The 20,591-nt window shown below is 45.0% G+C and overlaps 1 pseudogene across 1 annotated transcript; it reads left to right on the top strand.

The window, feature by feature from the left end:
* The first annotated feature begins 594 nt into the window (after window positions 1–594).
* LOC104669267 lies at window positions 595–1,934 on the top strand (annotated as a pseudogene). Its single transcript, XR_004056871.1, has one exon. The product of XR_004056871.1 is annotated as a eukaryotic translation initiation factor 3 subunit E pseudogene (transcript).
* Window positions 1,935–20,591: the final 18,657 nt, after the last annotated feature.

Consider the following 20,591-nt stretch of genomic DNA (forward strand, 5'->3'; position numbering starts at 1 on the left):
AATAATATCTAGTAGACTTTAACATGAATGCCATTAAGCAGGAAATTATGATCTTTTAAGTTGGAACATGTAATGTTAATCCTTTTACACCAAAATATCTCTTTAAGTCTAAATTATCCACCTTTTTTTTTTTTTTTTAATTCTTCATAGAGATAGAGGTTTCACTTTGTTGCCCAGGCTGTTCTTGACTTCCTAACTTCAGGCAATCCTCCTGCCTTGGCCTCCCAGAGTGCTGGGATTACAGGCATGTGCCACCATGCCTGGTGTACCCAGTTTGTTATCAACAGAATGCAGTGTTGTATGGTTGCTAAAGAAGAGTCCCAAGATTAGGACCTACATTAAGGTAGATTTTGAAATGTTTAAAATTCTGAGTTTGTTTTATTTTTTAATTAATCTTTGGGGAAAGGATGGGAGCGGGGTGAGGGTTGAAAAAGTACCTATTGGGTACAATGTTTAATATTTGTGTGATGGGCACCCTGGAAGCCCAAACCTCACTATTAAACAATACATTCATGTGACAAGCCTGCACATGCACCTCCTGAATCTATTTTTAAAAATTTAATTCTCGAGTACAGACTCCCTTTTTTTGGTAAGATGGCGGGGTACGACTTAACTACTTGAATCACGCACCTTTTGTATCAGCATCTAGTCTTTCCGCTCCTTGAGTTTCTCTCTGTAAAAAAGATATATAATGAAAAGGAATTATTACAAGGTAAATTGGACCTTCTTAGTGATACCAACATGGTAGGTTTTGCTATGGATGTATACAAAAACCTTTATTCTGATGATATTCCTCATGCTTTGAGAGAGAAAAGAACCACAGTTGTTGCACAACTGAAACAGCTTCAGGCAGAAACAAAACTAATTGTGAAAATGTTTGAAGATCCAGAAACGACAAGGCAAATGCAGTCAACCAGGGATGGTAGGATGCTCTTTGACTGCCTGGCGGACAAGCATGGTTTTAGGCAGGAATATTTACATACACTCTACAGATATGCAAAATTCCAATATGAATGTGGGAATTACTCAGGAGCAGCAGAATATCTTTATTTTTTCAGAGTGTTGGTTCCAGCAACAGATAGAAATGCTGCAAGTTCACGCTGGGGAAAGCTGGCCTCTGAAATCTTACAGCAGAATTGCGATGCAGACATGGAAGACCTTACATGGTTAAAAGAGACCATAGATAATAATTCTGTGAGTTCTCCACTCCAGTCTCTTCAGCAGAGAGCATGGCTCATTCACTGGTCTCTGTTTTTTCTTCAGTCACCCCAAAGGTGTGATATTATTGATCTCTTCCTTTACCAGTCACAGTATCTTAATGCAATTCAGATAATGTGTCCACACATTCTTCACTATTTGACTACAGCAGTCATAACAAACAAGAGTGTTCAAAAACATTGGCAGGTGCTAAAAGATCTAGTTAAAGTTACTCAACAGGAGTCTTACACATATAAAGACCCAATTACAGAATCTGTTGAATGCTTATATGTTAACTTTGATGGGGAAGAAGCTGAGAGAATGTGAATCGGTGCCTTGTGAATGACTTCTTCTTGGTGGTTTGTCTTAAGAATTTCATTGACATTGCCCATCTCTTCATATTTGACACTTTCTGTCACATCCACCAGTGTATCGGCATTAACATGTTGGCAGACAAATTGAACATGACTCCAGAAGAAACTGAAAGATAGATTGTAAATTTGATTAGAAATGCAAGACTAGATGCCAAGATTGATTCTAAATTAGGTCCTGTGGTTATGGTAACAATGCAGTCTCACCCTATCAGCAAGTGAATGAAAAGACCAAAAACCTTTCTTTTAGAAGCTAGATGTTGGCCATGAATATTGAGAAGAAACTTAATGAGAATAGTAGGTCAGAGGCTCCTAACTGGGCAACTCAAGATTCTGGCTTCTACTGAAGAAACATGAGGAAAAGATTTTTTTAAAACTATAAAAGAAAGATGAAATGATAAAACTGTTATATGAAGGGTGACTTACATTTTGGAAACAACACATTGAGTATAAATTTTGAAGAATTGGAATAAAATTGACTATGATTCAAAAACAATTTAATTCACAAAAAAATTGTAATCCTTTTGAGCTAATTGTAGATTCACATGCAGTTGTAAGAAGTTACAAAGAGGCTAGGTGCAGTGGCTGACGCCTGTAATCCCAGCACTTTGGGAGGCCGAGGCAGGCAGATCTCTTGAGGCCAGGAGTTTGAGACTAGCCTGGCCAACATGGCAAAACCCCATCTCTACAAATTAGCAGAGCATAGTGGCATACACTGTAGTTACAGCTACTTGGGAGGCTGAGGCATGAGAATCACTTGACCTGGGATTATAAATGTAATCCCAGCCATAGGCTGGGCGCAGTGGCTCACGCCTGTAATACCAGCACTTTGGGAGGCCGAGGTGGGTGGATCATCTGAGGTCAAGAGTTCAAGACCAGCCTGGCCAACATGGTGAAACTCGGTCTCTACAAAAACACAAAAATTAGCCGGGCATGATGGTGCACGCCTGTAATCCCAGCTACTCAGGCGGCTGAGGCAGGAGAATCGAATGAACCCAGGAGGCAGAGGTTTCAGTGAGCCGAGATCATGCCATTGCACTCCAGCCTGGGCAATAGAGTGAGACTCCACCTCAAAAAAACAAAAAAAAAAACAAAAAACAAAAAAACAGCCATTTGGGAAGTCAAGGCAGGATTGCTTGAGACCAACCAGAAGTTCAAGGTTGCCTGGGCAATAGAGCAAGACTGTCTCAAAACAAAACAAAAAGTCAGCATCTTTATAATGCATTCTTAGAACACAGTATAAATTAGTAATCCCTCACTCTTCTGCCCACTTTTACTTTAACATACTACATTTATGGATCTATTGTCTCTTTCCCTGTTCTAAAACTTTAAATTTCACAAGAATGAAGACTTTGCTGTCTTGTTTCCTGCTGTGTCCCCAGCGTAAACAGCATAAAGAAGTGCCATAAGATACAAATTATTGTTTTCTATTCACCAGTATATTCACAGCACCTAGAACAGCATCTGCTTTAGACTTACTAGATGAAAACTTAATAAGAACAGCACTTCTGCACATGTTAAGCACTTGATACATATTTGTGGAATAATTTCTATCATAACTAGCAGATACTTCCTAATTTGATGTGTAGCATCCCGTATTAACACGACTTGTGAATGGAGTGGACATCTATTTATTCTTTGTTATATGCCAAATGTATTTATATTAATCATAACTCTTAATATTTCTTTGAAACCAAACAATTATTTCCACAGCTCTTAAAATAGAATTTAGGAGCCGGGCTCAGTGGCTCAAGCCTGTAATCCCAGCACTTTGGGAGGCCGAGATGGGCGGATCACGCGGTCAGGAGATCGAGACCATCCTGGCTAACATGGTGAAACTCCGTCTCTACTAAAAAATACAAAAAACTAGCCAGGCGTGGTGGCCGGCGCCTGTAGTCCCAGCTACTCAGGAGGCTGAGGCAGGAGAATGGTGTAAACCTGGGAGGTGGAGCTTGCAGTGAGCTGAGATCCGGCCACTGCACTCCAGCCTGGGTGACAGACCGAGACTCCGTCTCAAAAAAAAAAAAAAAAAAAAATAGAATTTAGGAACCTAGCAACATGCCACTCATCCATTAACAGTGATAAATGTATCTAATTTTATAAACTTTTTATTAAAGTAACTGGTATAGTTTGGATATGTGTACCTGCCCAAATCTCATGTTGAATTGTAATCCCCAGTGTTGAAGATGGGACCTCATGGGAGGTGACTGGATCATGGGGGCAGCTTTCTCATGAATGGTTCAGCACCATCTACTTGGTGCTGTTCTCATGACAGTGAGTTCTCATGGTGTCTGGTCGTTTAAAAACATGTGGCATGGGCCGGGCGCGGTGGCTCAAGCCTGTAATCCCAGCACTTTGGGAGGCCGAGACGGGCGGATCACGAGGTCAGGAGATCGAGACCATCCTGGCTAACACGGTGAAACCCCGTCTCTACTAAAAATACAAAAAAAAAAAACTAGCCGGGCGAAGTGGCGGGCGCCTGTAGTCCCAGCTACTCAGGAGGCTGAGGCAGGAGAATGGCGTAAACCCGGGAGGCGGAGCTTGCAGTGAGTGAGCTGAGATCTGGCCACTGCACTCCAGCCCCAGCGACAGAGTGAGACTCTGCCTCAAAAAAAAAAAAAAAAAAAACATGTGGCATGGCTCACACCTGTAACCCCAACACTTTGGGAAGCCAAGGTGGGCACATTGCTTGAGTCCAGAAGTTAGAGACCAGCCTGCAACATAGCAAAACCCTGTCTCTCTGGAAAATACAAAAAGTCACTGGGTGTGGCGGTACACACCTGTGGTCCCAGCTACTTGGGAGGCTGAGGTGGGAGGATCACTTGAGCCAGGAATTGCAGGTTGCCATGAGCCAAGATCATGACACTGCACTCCAGTCTGGGCAACAGAGCAAGACCCTGTCTCAAAACAATAACAACAACAAAAAACTGTTGACACCTCCCTGCAACTTCTTGCTCCTGCTCTGGCCATGTGATGTGCCTGCTCCTCCTTCATTTTACAGCATGATTGTAAGTTTCCCGAGGCCTCCCCAGAAGCCAAGCAAATGCCAGCATCATGCTTCCTGTACATCCTGCAGACTTGAGAGCCAATTAAACCTCTTCTCATTATAAATTACCCAATCTCCGGGGTTTTTTTTTGTTTTGTTTTTGTTTTTTTACAGCAATGCAAGAAGTGACTAATAACAAATCTAGGCCAGACACAGTGGCTCATGCCTGTAATCCAAGCACTGTGGGAGGCCCCAGGCAGGAGGATTGCTTGAACTCAGGAGTTTGAGAGCAGCCCGGGCACCATAGCAAGACCCTCTCCATGTTGGAGTCTCTTTAAAAACACACACAGCTGGGCGTGGTGGCTCACGCCTGTAATCCCAGCACTTTGGGAGGCCAAGACGGGCGGATTACCTGAGGTCAGGAGTTCGACACCAGCCTGGCTAACATGGTAAAACCCCGTCTCTACTAAAAATACAAAAATTAGCTAGGCGTGGTGGCACATGCCTGTAGTCCCAGCTACTCAGAAGGCTGAGGCAGGAGAATCACTTGAACCCGAGAGGCAGAGGTTGCAGTAAGCCAAGATTGTGCCACTGCACTCCAGCCTGGGTGATAGAGTGAGACCTCGTCTCAAAACACTAAAAAGAAAACACAGACACACACACACACACACGGCCAGGTGCGGTGGCTCACACCTATAATCCTAGCACTTTGGGAGGCCGAGGTGGGCAAATCACTTGAGGCCAAGAGTTCGAGACCAGCCTGGGCAACATGGTAAAACTCTGTCTCCCCTAAAAATACAAAAATTAGCCAGGTATAATGGCACATATCTGTAGTCCCAGCTACTCAGGAGGCTGAGGCAGGAGAATCACTTGAACCTGGGAGGCAGAGGTTGCAGTAAGCCGAGATCACACCACTACACTGTGGTCTGGGTGACAGAGTGAGACTCCGTCGAAGAAAAAAAAAATTAAACACACACATACACAAATCTAATGTATCAAATATCCTTAATTGCTTCTAACACTGAAAATGAGACAAATATCACAAATTAGAATGGTTATCACATTATACATAAGTGGGTTACAAAAACTGATTTTATTATGCATGTGTACTTTTTAATTTACATTTGGATTCAAACTTTTTTTATTATACACTCCTGGCGTATGTAACATTCAAATAGTTCTCTTTCTAGCACTATGATAATCTCATCAGATCCCAACAGTTGGGGAGGAGGACTTAATTTCAGACTATCCAGTTTGCAAATCCGTATCACATATGTCTTTACAAATTATTTTGAATAGGTAAAATGCATTACACAAACACTATACAGTGAAGTCTCTTTCAACCTCAAATAATCTCAGTTAATTGTATCTTCTCAAAGCTATTCTATGCAAACACAAAGACATACATATATGTTTTTGTTTTTGTTTTTGTTTTGAGACAGTCTCACTCTGTCACCTAGGCTGGAGTGCAGTGGTGCGATCTCAGCTTACTGCAACCTCTGCCTCCTGAGTTCAAGCAATTCTCCTGCTCCCAAGTAGCTGAGATTACAGGCATGTGCCACCATGCCTGACTAAATTTTGTATTTTTAGTAGAGACGAGGTTTTGCCACATTGGCCAGACTGGTCTCAAACCCCTGACCTCAGGTGATAGGCCCACCTCGGCCTCCCAAAGTGCTAGGATTACAGTCATGAGCCATCACTACCAGCCTACTATATATATTTTTAACATTCTATACAATACACACAGTTTGCATCTTTTTTTTTCATTTAATAATGTATCTTGCCGGGCACGGTGGCTCACGCCTGTAATCCCGGCACTTTGGGAGGCCGAGGCGGGTGGATCACGAGGTCAGGAGATCGAGACCATCCTGGCTAACACGGTGAAACTCCGTCTCTACTAAAAATGCAAAAAATTAGCTGGGCGTGGCAGCGGGCACCTGTCGTCCCAGCTACTTGGGAGGCTGAGGCAGGAGAATGGTGTGAACCCGGGAGGCAGAGCTTGCAGTGAGCCGAGATCGGGCCACTGCACTCCAGCCTGGGCGACAGAGCGAGACTCCGTCTCAAAAAAAATAAAAAATAAAAAATAATGTATCTTGAGGATTGTTCCATTTGGGCACTTACTTCATCTAAGTACAAATTATTTTTTCTCCCACTAAAATATAGATTTCATAGTGATGAGCACTTATCTTTTCACTGCTTTTTATTTTTAAATGTGTTTTTCTGTTTTTTCATGAATATTTAGCTTATATGCTATCTTTTGCCTTTGTCAGTAATGCTATTGCAATCTACATCCTTGTACATGTCAATTCTTACAAGCAGGAGTATAAATACAGGATGAAATTCCAGAGATTTGCTTTGTCAAGGGGTATGCACCTTTCCAATTGATAAGGTATTGCCAAATGTCTTCCCATTGAGGTTGAACCAATCTATATACTCACTAGCCTTCTTGCTAACATTATAACACGAGAAGCATTAAAATTGATTTTTGAACAAAATCAATGGATATGCTCTTAAGTGTTCCTTCTTTTTAAAAAATCATTATTGGAAAATGCAAGCAAGAATACATGGCAAGCAGAGCCCATGCAATGGCCAGAATTCCTACAGCAGAAATGACTTTAACATTTGTTTATAAAGATTTTCTCCAAGTGATTTGTTGAAATAACTTGAGTCTTCAAGGTTTAATTTTCCAAATGTTAGCTCAAGCCTGCACTGAAATTCTGGCCTACAGTATCCTAGCAAAAATCCCCCTTTGCAAGATGCTGAGGTATATTGGCGAAACCATGGATCACATGACTCCAGGAGTTTGAGACCAGCCTGGCCAACATGGTAAAATCCTGTCTCTACTAAAAATACTAAAATTAGCCGGGCATGGTGCGGCACGTCTGTAATCCCAGCTACTCAGGAGGCTGAGGCAGAAGAATCCTTGAACCTGGGAGGCAGAGGTTGCAGTGAAGGCAACAGAATGAGGCTTTGTCTAAAAAAAAAAAAAAAGAGAGAGAGAGAGAGTCAAGGCAGGCATTCCTAGGGACCAGGTAGAACCCAACTGGAGAGGAAGATGACACATTCAACATGCTGTGGAGGAGGGAGAGTAGGTTTTATCCATGATCACGTGGAATAAATGCAAGGACAGACCCAAGTTTCCCACATGAAGCATTTCTCAATCCCATTTTCCTTGGCAAGAGTTCATCCCGTTACTCGGATCTTCCAATATAGACTAAGCTGTTGCCCTTGAAGGACTCTGTACTTTGCAATTTTTTTTTTTTTTTTTTTTTTTTTTGAGACAGAGTCTCGCTCTGTCACCCAGGCTGGAGTGCAGTGGCGCCGTCTTGGCTCACTGCAACCTTCGCCTCCCGGGTTCAAGCGATTCTTTTGCCTCAGCCTCCCGAGCAGCTGGGATTACAGGCACCTGCCACTACACTCGGCTAATTTTTGTATTTTTAGTAGAGACGGGGTTTCACCATGTCCATCAGGATCACCTGACCTCAAGTGATCCACCTGCCTAAGCCTTGCAAAGTGCTGGGATTACAGGCGTGAGCCACCACGCCCGGCCTGCAAACTTTCAAGATGTTATTAGAGACAGAATTCCTCTCTGTCACCCAGTCTGGAGTGCAGTGGTACAATCATAGCTCACTGCAGCCTCCAACTGCTGAGCTTAAGCGATCCTCCAGCCTCAGCCTCTCAAGTGGCTAGGATTATATGGAGGAGCCACAGCCTGGTAAATTTCTAAGTAAACATATACTATTACACTCCCTACGAGGAGGAAGAGGGGGAAGGTGGGATGTTGAAGAGACAGGATGCAACTTATAGAGAGTAAGTGAATGAAGGGGAAATTCCGGCAAGGAATTGCTGACTTAAGGCTGACTTCACCTTTCAGGGTCCAGGAGGCTGGTTTCAGACCTATTGGGAGTCCCTCTGCATTAGCGAGAAAAACGGCAAGAAATGGGAGCACGCAGAAACCTCCAAGACTAGAGCCACTGGATGCCACCGACAGCACGCAGCTGGACCAGCACGGGGAAGGGCCTTCGTGGGTGGAGAGCTCGCTTGGGAGATAGTTGGAGATTTTCTTTCAGAAGAATCCCTGGCGGAGTCTGACCGGTTCTTTCACGCACAGCCCCTGGGGTGGGCACAGCAGCCATCCCTGCTGAAGGGACTGACGCCTCCGACCAGCAGCCCAGTCAAACGCGCTGTTCCGTGAGCAGCTAGCTGTGTTGGGGAGAGCGCGGTTCACACTCTTTTCCAACGGAGCCACTGACTGCTAAGCGGGGAGGGTGAAGGGGTGGCCTGACCCTCCACACCTGTGGACGTTTCTCGTTAGGTGGAACCAGAGACTTGAGAAAAGAAATGAGACACAGCGATCAAGTATACAGAAAGAAACAGTGGGCCCAGGGGACCGGCACTCAGCATACAGAGGACCGGAGCCGCACCGGTCTCTGAGTTCCCTCAGTATTTATGATCATTATCTTTACCATCTGGGAAAAGGGGAAGTGGCAGGACAATAGGATCATAGTAGGGAGAAGGTCAGCAGAATGACATACGAATAAAGATCTCTGTTATATGACTAAGTTTAAGGAAAAGTGCCGTGCCTTGATATGCATATGCAAACATCTCCTTAAACCTTTTTAGTGCATAAAAAGCAACATTGCCGCTAGCAAGTTCCACCTTCCGCCCTAAGGCGGTTTTCGCCTATCTCAGTAAATAGAACATGCAATCGGGTTTTAGTCCACTGCCCAGGGACGGGCAGGAGACGGACGCCTTTCACTCAACTGCCCAGAGGCCTTCTTTCCTCTATATCCTCTTACACTAATCCTCCTCAGCACAGACCCTTCATGGGTGTCAGACTGGGGGACATCAGGTCTTTCCCTTCCCACGAGGCCATATTTCAGACTATCACATGGGGAGAAACCTTGGACAATACTTAGCTTTCCTAGACAGAGGTCCCTGTGACCTTCTTCGGTGTATGTGTTCCTGGGTACTTGAGATTAAGAGAATGGTGATGACTTTTAACAAGCATGCTGCCTTCAGGCACTTGTTTAACAAAGCACATCCTGCACAGTCGCAAATCCATTAAACCTTGAGTCACCACAGCAGGTCTCTCTCAAGGACGGGGTTGGGGGTAGGGTTACAGATTAACAGCACAGAACAAAATGGAGTCTCTTATGTCTACTTCTTTCTATATAGACCCAGTAACAGTCTGATCTCTCTTTTCCCCACAGGAGGGGGCGTGACAGAACCCAGTCATCCAAGGTCCCCCGACCCCTCCCCAGCTGGGACCTCAGGCTGCTCCTAGGCTGCGCTGGGTGGGTCAAGGAGTCGCCCCTCTGGGTCGCGACCCTCCCCCATGCCCTGCACAGGGGCCCTGTGTGGCCCACCGAGCTGCCTAAAAGCGAGGAAGGATGCAGGGGCGGAGGGGGCTTGGGTTTGCAAGCCCAGCTCAGACTCCCCAACAGGACCCCTCGCGCTGTTGGACGCGCCAGCCTCCCGACCCTCTGGCTCCTACGGGAAGTGACAAAAAGATCCTGCCAACCTGGCCTGAATGACCCAGTTTGACACAGTTCAGGTTTTCAATGCATGAGACCCTGGTGTGGTCTAGGCGGAGGGATGAGAGGAGGAGACTCTGCTGGGGTAAGTAGGGGTGAGGTAAGGAGGGGATTCTTTTCCTGGGCGCAGGGACAAAGAACACAGGGGTAGCTGAGTGAGCAGGTGAGGCCCTAGGCTGGTTCCCCACCTTCTCAGGATCAGAGCCACTTACTTCCTGGTACTCTCTGCAGTCTCCCGGCGTTAAATAGCATCCCTTTGCTGGAGTCTCTGGATTCACATCCATAATCCCAGCCTCCCCTCCTCATCCCCTCAGGCTTACCATGGACTAACCTTGAAGGACACCACCAGAGCCCTGACCTCCGACCCACACACCTGCTAAATGGAAGGTGTTCTCCACATCAGTTCAAGGCAATGTCACCCTTCAGGATGTTCAGGCTCTAAACCTTGGAGTCCTCCTCCAGATTTCTCTCTCCTTCCTTCTCCTTTTGTCTCCCTTGCACTTGCGGTTCTCTTTTCCTTCGTAGCTTTGTAGCTCATTCCCCCTTCCACTTTCCACACCACCTTCTGGTCTGTTAATTAAATATTACCTGGTTTCCACTGACACCTTCCCTGGGTTCCCAATTTAAAATTACAATATCATCCTCCTCCTCTGCTTTTTTCTCCAAATTATATCCTCACCCAACCAATTATGTATTATTCTCATTAATCTTGCTTAATTAATTAGCAGACATTATTAATGCCTGTTTCCCCAGTCACCATCACTAGATTATGAACTCCTAAGGACTCCTTCCTTCCACCACTGTTGTACCTGCTTCAGCTAGAACCTGCTGGGCATATACAATGTGTTCCATAAATATCTGTTGAATGAAAGACTAGGCACAACTTAGGATTCACTCCCCCATGTGGCATCCATAAGCCCTGTATGCAGGTAAAATGTCAGTGGGTTGACTAAATATTGGAAGTGGAAAAAAATTCACCTCTTTGGTTTGCAGTTGTCTAGGACCTTTAGGACAATGGAAACCCAGGTTTCCTTAGAATTAAGCCAGTGCCCCCAGACTTGCCAGTTTACCATGCTTGTCTCACTGCTCCTCAGCATGGGTCACACATGTCCAACAAATTCAAACAAAATCTTGAGATGACACAAACCTTGCCCTTCATTCCCCATTTCTATCATACTCTACACAGAGTTTTGAACAGGCATTTTACAATCAACAATATATTCTTTACAATTTTGTTGGTTAGGATACATAACTCTACCTCACTGTCTTTATATCTGCCTGTCTTTATATCCATTAAATGACACTTGCATATGCTCCAATTTTTCACTAATGATTTTGAGAGCATTCCGGGACACAGGTGTCTGGACCTTTCATAAGTAAACAGAATTCCTAGTAATGGAATTGTGTCTACAGTGTGGAAACACCATATAATATACCATCCTGGGTATTGTAAAAGTGAACCAACATTCTGTTAAATTTAGAGCAAGTTATAAAAACTATATGATACTTAATTCTGTGCTACATGTATAATGGTTTCTTGGAATTTAAAAAAATTTTTTTTTCTTAGAAGCGGTGTCTCACTCTCTTGCCCGGTCTGGAGTGCAGTGGCACAATCACAGATCACTGCAGCCTCAACCTCCTGGGCTCAAGTGATACTCCCACCTCACCTCCCAAGTAGCTGGGACTACAGGCATGTGCCACCATGTCCAGCTAACTTTTTTTTTTAAGAGACAGGGACCTCACTATGTTGCCCAGGTTAGTCTTGAACTCCTGGGCTCCAAGCAATCCCGCCTCAGCCTCCCAAAGTGCTGGCACTACAGGCACGAGCCACTGTACCCTGCCTACTGGTATATATAATGTACATTTTAAGAACTCTGTATAGATTCATTTATGTGTATGTTTAGAAAAAAATTCTGGAATGGGCTGGGCACAGTGGCTCACGCCTGTAATCCCAGCACTTTGGGAGGCCAAGGTGGGTGGATCACGAGGTCAGGAGTTCGAGACCAGCCTGATCAACTACTGGTGAAACCCCATCTCTACTAAAAAATACAAAAATTAGCCGGCTGTGGTGGTGCACACCTGTAATCCCAGCTACTTGGGAGGCTGGGGCAGAAGAATCACTTGAAGCTGGGAGGCAGAGGTTGCAATGAGCCAAGATCGTGCCATTGCACTCCAGCCTGGACAACAAAGCAAGACTCTGTCTCAAAAAAAAAAAAAAAAGAAAAGAAAAAGAAAAAGAAAGAAAGAAAAGAATTTTGGAATTAATCAAAATACAGTCACGCATCATTTAACAGGGATTCATTCTGAAAAATGCACTGTTAGATTTCATAGTTGTGCAAACATTGTAGAGTGTACTTACACAAACCTAGATTGTATAGCCTACTATACACCCAAGCTATATGGTAAAAGCTTATTACCCCTAGGCTACAAACATGTATGGCATATTATTCTACTGAATCCTGTGGGCAACTGTAATACAATGGGTAGTACTGTACTTTTTAAAGGACTGGCAGTGCAATAGGTTTGTTTACACAACCATCATGCCAAACACTTCATGTGTTGTGCTGTCACCATTCTGATGGTTACGACGCCACTAGGTTATAGGAATTTTTCTGTTCTGTTATAGTCTGATGGGACCACTATTGTATATGAGGCCCATCATTGACTGAAATGTCATTATGTTTCATATATATATATAAACATGTATATATATAAGAGATACTATTCAGCCTAAAAAGATGGAAATCTGGCCAGGCGCGGTGGCTCACACCTGTAATCCCAGCGCTTTGGGAGGCCGAGTTGGGCCGATCACATGAGGTCAGGAGTTTGAGACCAGCCTGGTCGATATAGTGAAACCAAGTCTCTACTAAAAATACAAAAATCAGCTGGGTGTGATGGCGCACGCCTGTAATCCCAGCTACTCTGGAGGCTGAAGCACAAGAATTGCTTGAACCCAAGAAGCAGAAGTTGCAGTGAGTCAACATCGTGCCACTGCACTCCAGCCTGGGCAACAGAGTGAGACTCTGCCTCAAAAAAAATAAAAATAAAAAGATGGAAATCCTGTCATTTTCAATGACATGGATAAACTTGGAAGATACTAGGTTAAGTGAAATAAACCAGGCACAGAAAGAAAAATATCTCATGCTCTCACCTATATGTGGAATGTGTAGAAGTTGAACTCATAGAGAATAAAATGGTGGTTACAAGAGATTTGGGTGGGGGGTTTCAGGAGCCGTTGGTGAAGAAACAACAGCTATTCCATGAAGGTTCCCATTGATAAATGTAGAAAGAATGAGAGAGAGAGAAAATCACCACCTGACCACAGTAATCATTGCCTCAGGCAAAATTTATCCCAATGATAAAATTCGTGGGTGATGGTTTAAGCAGAAACAAGATATTTGCATAGTCTGAAGTATCTCCTCCACAATATTAGTAATACAAATGAAAGAACCATGAGCTTTCAGTAAAGAACACAAGCAAGTGATTTCCTAGCCAAATGATCAAAATTAACATCACCTGTCCTGAAATACCATGCACTGAGAAGGGCACATGATCACATCATTTTGTAGCATCCTTCTCAATAATGTGTAGCTTCAGTCTAATCATGAGAAAACATCAGACAAACCCAAACTGAGATGCATTCTTTTTCTTTTTTTTTTTTTTTTTTTTTTGAGACGGAGTCTGGCTCTGTTGCCCAGGCTGGAGTGCAATGGTGGGATCTCAGCTCACTGCAAGCTCCGCCTCCGGGTTCATGCCATTCTCCTGCCTCAGCCTCCCGAGTAGCTGGGACTACAGGCGCCCGCCACTATGCCCGGCTAATTTTTTGTATTTTTAGTACAGATGGGGTTTCACCGTGTTAGCCAGGATGGTCTTGAACTCCTGACCTCGTGATCCGCCCGCCTTGGCCTCCCACAGTGCTGGGATTACAGGCGTGAACCACCGCGCCCGGCCAAGATGCATTCCAGAAAATAACTGGCATTCTTCAGAAGTGTCAAGGTCATGAAAGACAGGATAGACTAAGAAACTGTGCAAGATGAGACAAGACCAAGGAGACAGGACAACTAAACATGATGTGTGATTGTGAATTGTATCCTAGAACAGAAAAACTAAATTCATGAAAAAAATGGTGGAATGCAAATAATTTCTTAGTTTTGAAAATTATTCTATGGGCCGGGCATGGTGGCTCACGCCTGTAATCCCAAAACTTTGGGAGGCCAAGGTGGGTGGATCACCTGAGGTCAAGAGCTCGAAACCAGCCTGGCCCCTTCTCTACTAAAAGTACGAAACTTAGCCAGGCGTGGTGGCAGGCGCCTGTAATCCCAGCTGCTCGGTAGACTGACACATGAGAATCACTTGAACCCGGGAGGCGGAGGTTGCAGTGAGCCAAGATCATGCCACTGCACGCCAGCCTAGGCGACAGAGCAACACTCTGTCTCAAAAAAAAGGGAAAAAAAATTGTCCTACAGTTATGTAATATGCTAACATAAGTAGAAGCTGGGTAACGGGTATATTGAAACACTATGATTTTTGAAATTCTTTTGAAAGTCTAAAATTATCTCAAAATTAAAAATGAAAACAGTAAAGGTACAATGTATAAAATATCCTGTCATACATTAAAATACATACATATACATGTAAAATATGCATATATCACATAAAATTTATTTGGGTAGAGCTGGTAGACTGAGAGCCATGAATGGGAGAGGATTTTCATGTTTTAGTTTTATAAATATATGTAATAGTGGCGGGGTCTCACTATGTTGCCCAGGCTGGTCTTGAACTCCTGGGCTCCAGGGATCTCTCCCACCTTGGTCTCACAAAGTACTAGGATGACAGGCGTGAGCCACTGCACCAGCCACTTTTGTTCACACACCCTTTTATATCTATATCACATACACTGAACTTGCTACAATGACATATATTATGTATTTTAGAACAAAATTTAAGTAAAATCAAAGAAAAGGTTGGCAACATAATGACTGGATTGCTAGACTTAGCCTAATAATTGGCTCAGGTTTCACAGAACTGGACTGTGAAACAAGGTCCAGTTTCCTTTCTGTATGTATCAGTCACCAACATGGCTGGTCTAGGATGCTTTTTCTTTGGGGGTCTTAGAAAACTACTAAAACCCAAAGAAGGTATCAAGATATTTCCTGGTAATATTTTTGCAATTCTGGGAACATATATAACAAATTGCATCCCACTTCAGTATTAAAATAAGTATAGAGGCCAGACGCAGTGCCTCACACTTGTAATCCAAGCACTTTGGGAGGCCAAGGTGGGCGGATCACCTGAGGCAAGGAGTTCAAGACCAGCCTGGCCAATATGGTGAAACCTCATCTCTACTAAAAATACAAAAATTAGCTGGGCATGGTGGCAGACTCCTGTAATCTCAACTTCTCGGGAGGCTGAGGCACGAAAATCACTTGAACCTGGGAAGCAGAGGTTGCAGTGAGTCAAGATTGTGCTACTGCACTCCAGCCTGCCTGAGTGACAGAGCAAGACTCCATCTCAAAAATATATATATAATATAAAATAAAATAAGTATAGAGATAATAAAGAAACAAATTTGAAGTCATAGAATCCGCATTTCTTGAACTGGTTTTAATGAAACCGTTATCTACTTTGTATTCACTACAATAACAAGGAGACAACACAGCATACAAGCCAAGATTCAAATCTCAACTTTTACATTCACTGGTTTGAGTGACTTTAGATAAGTTTCTTAGTTTCTCTGTGTCTGAATTTCAAGGCAGTAATCAGAGAACCAATCTCATGGACTTCTTTGAATATTGAAGAAGAGCACACATCCAAAACAGAAAGGACCTGGCACTTGAGCAAGCCCTCAAAGGTTAACAAATACATTTTTAAGATATTCTAGCTACTTTTAAAAGTTTTTAGCATTTAAGAGAATATAATATATTGGATTTTTGATTTAATTATTTATTTTTTTTCAGACATAGTCTCACTCTGTCACCCAGGCTAGAGTGCAGTGGCATGATCTTGGCTCACTGCAACCTCCACCTCCTGGGTTCAAGTGATTCTCCTGCCTCAGCCTCCCAAGTAGCTGGGATTACAGGAGCCCACCACCACACCCGGCTAATTTTTGTATTTTTAGTAGAGATGGGGTTTACCATGTTGGCCAGGATGGTCTTGGACTCCTGACCTCAAGTGATCAGACTGCCTTAGCCTCCCAAAGTGCTGGAATTACAGGTGTGAGCCACCACACCCAGCCAATTTAATTTGCGTGTGTGTGTGTGTGTGTGTGTGTGTGTGTGTGTCTGTGTGACGGAGTCTCAGTCTTGTTGCCCAGGTTGGAGTGCAATAGCACGATCTTGACTCACTGCAACCTCTCTGCCTCCCAGGTTCAAGCAATTCTCCTGCCTCAGCCTCCCAAGTAGCTGGGATTATAGACGCCCACCACCACATCTGGCTAATTTTTTTGTATTTTTAGCGGAAATGGGGTTTCATCATGTTGGCCAGGCTGATCTCAAACTCCACCTGACCTCAGGTGATCCGCCCACCTCAGCCTCCCAAAGTGCTGGGATTACAAGCATGAGCCACCGCACCCAGCCAATTTAATTAAAATTTACATGTTTCATTCAATATATCCTACTATTATTATTATTATTATTTTGAGATGGAGTCTCGCTCTGTTGCCCAGGCTAGAGTGCTATGGCATGGTCTCAGCTCACTGCAACCTCCACCTCCTGGGTTCAAGAGATTCTCCTGCCTCAGCCTCCCAAGTAGCTGAGATTACAGGCATGCACCTGCCACCACACCCAGCTAATTTTTTGTATTTTTAGTAGAGATGGGGTTTCACCATGTTGGCCAAGCTGGTCTGGAACTCCTGACCTCGTGATCCACTTGCCTCGGCCTCCCAAAGCGCTGGGATTATAGGTGTGAGCCACCATGCCTGGCCTCTTGATTATTTTTAAATTGAGCAAATTATATTTTTAAGTCTGTAAGTTTTGGGTGATTAGTTATGAAAGTAGGTACATAAGCACTTAGGTGTTTTTATTGCAGAAATGTTAATTAGTATTGATAGATGAAGTAATCAGGGATCAGACAAGGTAGAAAGGAGTATTCTTTCTCTTCAACCAGAATGAATCTTTCCATACAGCTCCCTGAATCCTCACCCTTCCTGCCTCCTGCTCCTACTTATGCTCCTCCTTCTACCAGAAGCTTCTCCCCTCCAGCAGAGCTCTAAATCACAACCCCTCTGCTTTCACTGGGGCTTGGAGGCTGCTACTTCTAGACTCTCCCTCCCAGTGCATCAACCCTGTCCTCCCTCACCCAACGCCCTGAGTAATAAGCTCCCTCTTCCCCCAGCCTCTCTGTTTCCAGCTATTTCTTTGTTCCCCATCTCAACAAAAATTGTCCAGGTTTTCCCATCCAGGAGCATCAGTTCTGCTTTCTAAAAACATCCACTAAACATATTCCACATGCATCCCATTTAAATTTTTCAACTCACTCCAACCTGGTTTCTAAGAATCTCACTCCTGCAACTGAACTGCTTATGCTAAAGGTAGCAGTGAGCCCTGCGGTTCACAAACCAAGGAGCTATTTTTTGCCCTCATCTGTCTGGACTGCTGGACAGAATTCCCCATAATAGATAATACCCTCCTTGTAGCTTGGGGTGGGGGTTGGTGCCCAGGGTGGTGGGGGTGTGAATTGAAGACTCCTTTAGAAAATTTTCACTTAGCTGGGCGCAGTGGCTCACGCCTGTAATCTCAGCACTCTGGGAGGCCGAAGCGGGCGGATCACAAGGTCAAGAAATCAAGACCATCCTGGCCAACATGGTAAAACCCCGTCTCTACTAAAAAAAACAAAAAATTAGCGGGGCTTGGTGGCGCATGCCTGTAAGTCCCAGCTACTCGGGAGGCTGAGGCAGGAGAATCGCTTGAACCCAGGAGGTAGAGGTTGCAGTGAGTTGAGGTTGCACCACTGCACTCCAACCTGGGTGACAGAGCAAGACTTCATCTCAAAAAAAAAAAAAAGAAAGAAAGAAAGAAAAGAAAATTTTCACTTGAACCTCCAAACACTGTGAGAAGACACAATTACCTTTTGAAAATGTTTTTCCTTTTACCATGTAAAGAACACTGATCAACACTAAACTAATGTAAATTATTTATTATATCACCATTAGAACGGCCGGACAAGGTGGCTCATGCCTGTAATCCCAGCACTTTGGGAGGCCGAGGTGGGTGGATCATGAGGTCAGGAGTTCAAGACCAGCCTGGCCAAGATGGTGAAACCCTGTCTCTATTAAAAATACAAAAATTAGCCGAGAGTGATGCCGGGCGCGATGCCGGGCGCCTGTAATCCCAGCTACTCGGGAGGGTGAGGCAGAGAATTGCTTGAACCCGGTAGGCGGAGGCTGCAATGAGCCAACATCAGGTCACTGCATTCCAGCCTGGCGACAGAGCAAGACTCCCTCAAAATAAATAAATAAATAAATAAATAAATAAATAAATAAATAAAACCATTAGAGCATTATTTAAAAGCTGGAGTTTGCAGTTACTTAAACCATTACAGATTTAAGAACACTTGCCCACACACACATCCATTTCCCTGTCCCCATCTTTCATAGCACAAACAGAACTGGGGTCTGGGCCTCTCGATCCCCAGGCCAACAGGCTTTCCACAAGCAATGCCATCCCTGCCTGAGATTCCCTCAGGCCCCAGCCTTAAACGGAATGCCCAGAGGCCCACGAAGAACTGTGCAACCACCTGGCTCCTGCTGTGGCTAAAAAGAGAGCAGCTGATCAGGTGCATGCCTTGTGGAGCTGACCCTAGAGCTGTGATTTTCAACAGCATGCATCCACATCGCCTGGAGGTCTTCTCCACACGAGTTTCTGTGCCTCACCCCCAGAGTTTCTGATTCTGTGGATGTGGGATGGGTGACAGAGTTTTTGTTGTTGTTTGTTTGTTTGTTTGTTTGTTTTTGAGACAGAGTCTTGCTCTGTCGCCCAGGCTGGAGTGCAATAATGGAGCAATCCCTGCTCACTGCAATCTCCACCTCCTGGGCTCAAGTGATTCTCCTGCCTCAGCCTCCCAAGCAGCTCAGCTTTTTTTTTTTTTTTTTTTTTTTTTTTTTTTTTTTTTTTTTTTTTTGAGACGGAGTCTGGCTCTGTCACCCAGGCTGGAGAGCAGTGGCGGATCTCGGCTCACTGCAACCTCCACCTCCCAGGATCAAGCGATTCTCCTGCCTCCGCCTCCCTAGTAGCTGGGATTACAGGCGTGCGCGCCAGGCTAATTTTTGTATTTTTAGTAGAGACGGGTTTCACCATGTTGGCCAGGCTGGTCTCAAACTCCTGATCTCAAGTGATCCGCCCGCCTCGGCCTCCCAAAGTGCTGGGATTACAGGCGTGAGCCAACGCGCCTGGCAGTTTGTGTTTTTAAGGAGTTCTCAGGTGATGCTGATTCTGCTGATCGCGGGACTCCGCTTTGAGATCAGCTCTCCTAGAGTATCTAAGCGACCGGGCAGACCCGCAAAAGAGATTTAGTGGAAGATGGTCCCCTAGAGGGGCTGCCCTGGGATTCCCGGGACTTCTAAACCTACAGTTCACAAATGTCCTAGATTTTCAGCCTTTGGTTGCTTCTAGCCAAAATCTTCCTTTCCAACCACATCTTGCTCTTTCTACTCACAAACCAGGAGGCACACCCAGGGTTTTTTTTAACTTGGTGATTTACAGAACTGTCCTAGGCCTTCAGACTAAGGAGCTGGAGTGATCCTGAAAGATCCCGGAAGCGAAACTCATCTTTCCGGGCACCTGGGTGAAGGAAGGTTTCCCTACCAGGGCCCCTGAAGACACTCACCTCGATTTCTTCGGATCCGAGGCTGGAAAGACACTGTCGCGATCAGGTGCATCGCAAGAGTCTGGAGAAAGGGCCATCCATAAATGAAGATCAGGACTCCGCATTCTGAGACCGTTCCAATCACAAATAAGACTCGGAACAGCCTCTGGAAGGCCGACAGCCTTTTGCGATTCTCGCCTGGGAAAGGAAGGGCGCGCTAAGGCAATAGTACAGCTCCTCCCGGCACCGCAGGGCCCGCCCGCGGGAGGGGACCAGACACCACCGGAGAAGCGAGGTTTAGGACGCGAAGGAAAGGGCCACTTCGGGTCGGGGTCAACCCAGACTGGACCAATGCACAGTCTAGGTGGATTAACGCTCCACCGCGAGAAGTGGGCATGGGACCACACGCGGCTGGCAAGACCTCCCAGGGCTCAAGCTCCGGGCTCGGTCAGCAAACAACGGCGATAACATCCACGACTCGACGTAAACCATCTTTGGGCCCTGATCGTTCTCCAATAACCGACTGGAACTGAGGACGTGACCAAACGACAAGAACCAGCGGAGAGGACCCAGAGAACGGAGCAGCATCCCGCAGCCCGCCGCCAGGAAAGCCCGAGGCACTGGAGCAGAAGGGTCTCGGCTCTGCGACCTAATTACACCTCCTCTTTACACCGCCCTACCCGCCTCTTCCGCGGCTCG

The sequence above is a fragment of the Rhinopithecus roxellana genome, chromosome 4, assembly GCF_007565055.1.
Source record: "Rhinopithecus roxellana isolate Shanxi Qingling chromosome 4, ASM756505v1, whole genome shotgun sequence".
Classification (NCBI taxonomy): Eukaryota; Metazoa; Chordata; class Mammalia; order Primates; family Cercopithecidae; genus Rhinopithecus; species Rhinopithecus roxellana.